The 1535-nt window shown below is 43.5% G+C and overlaps 1 pseudogene; it reads left to right on the top strand.

Moving 5' to 3' along the window:
* The first annotated feature begins 559 nt into the window (after positions 1 to 559).
* Positions 560 to 945, top strand: LOC105822944 (annotated as a pseudogene).
* The last annotated feature ends 590 nt before the right edge of the window (positions 946 to 1535 follow it).

Raw genomic sequence — 1535 nt, 5'->3', positions numbered from 1 at the left:
AAAAATTAGCTGGGTGTGGTGGCATGTGCCTGTAGTCCCAGCTACTCAGGAGGCTGAGGCCAGAAGATCACTTGAAATCAGAAGTTTGAGACCAGCCTGAGCAAGAGCAACACGCTGTCTCTACCAAAAATAGAAAAAAATTAGCTGGGTACACACCATCATGCCCAGCTACTCAGGAGACTGAGGCAAGAAGATCGCTTGTGTCCAGGAGTTTCAGGTTACAGTGATCTATGATGATGCTGCTACACTCTACCCAGGGCAGCAAGCAAGACGCTGTCTCAAAAAAAAGAGGTGGAGGAAGTCCTGTCAGCTTCTCAGTTTTAATGTAAGCAGTTTATATTGATGTCACCTAGAAGTTCAGACATGAACAGATTCACTAATGGAGATTCCTTTTTCTGTTGAATAGGGAATATTTGAATGCTTGGAACATCAGATCTTGTAAAGGTGTGTCTGTAGGCTGTGCTCTTGGTAAGAGCAGAGCAATCTTAAACCTAGGTTTTCATACAAAAGTAACAAAAGGGCATTGAGACCAAGGGCTAAAGCTGGAAGACTGAAAAAAATGCAGACCACCGGGGCACTATTCATTTCACCAGCTCTGATCTGCTGTTGCACCAGGGGTCTAATCAGGCCTGTGTCTGCCTCCTTCCTGAACAGCCAAAGAATTCATCTAAACCTTCCTACAGCAGCTCCCTACTCCAGGTGGCCAGACAGCAGTTCCAGACCAGTGTTGTCTCCCAGGGCATTGATACAGCAACGAAGTTTATTGGTGCTGGCACAGCCATGGGGGGTGTGGCTGGTTCAGGGGCTGGCATTGGAACAGTTTTTGACAGCTTGATCATTGGCAAGCAGCAGCACTTCTCCTATGCCATTCTGGGCTTTGCCCTGTCTGAGGACATGGGGCTCTTCTGTTTGATGGTCACCTTCCTCATCCTCTTGGCCACGTGAGTCTCCATGGGGGTCACCTACCCGTCCCTGCTGCTGCGACTCTATGCCATTCCTGGTGCTGGAGTGTGCTACACTTTACCATTAAATACAACATTGCTCTCCAAAAAAAAAAAAAAAAAAACCCAAAAACAAACGTAACACAAAACACAGTTTTTATTATTTTAAAGTCTCAGAGATTAACCCAAGCACTGTTAAACTAACACATTTATATTTCAGAGTCTGGCATGCATTCTGGATTTTTTTAAGGGAATCATAATTGTATGTATACCACTGCGAATTAGGCAATAATTCAATGATATATTTTTTAGGAGAAGTAATGAATTAAATTCGTAACTCAGAATGGAATATTACCTACTGGTTGTCTATCTACTTTTAACAAACATTGACTGACGATCTCAGTACTAAATATTGGCCTATATGTAGTTCTTCTTTAAATTTATTAATAAAAGGAACAGGCCAGGTGCAGTGTGGCTCATGCCTGTAATCCCAGCACTCTGAGAGGCCAAGGCAAAGGATCACTTGAAGCCACGAGTTCAAGACCACCTAGGGCAACATAGTGAGACCCCATCTCTACAAAAATTTTGTTTAAA

This window comes from Propithecus coquereli, unplaced genomic scaffold (genome assembly GCF_000956105.1).
Source record: "Propithecus coquereli isolate 6110/MARCELLA unplaced genomic scaffold, Pcoq_1.0 Scaffold65, whole genome shotgun sequence".
NCBI classification, from domain to species: Eukaryota; Metazoa; Chordata; class Mammalia; order Primates; family Indriidae; genus Propithecus; species Propithecus coquereli.
The sequence above is the reverse complement of the archived record's forward strand: the minus strand, read 5'-3'. Positions and strand labels throughout refer to the sequence as shown.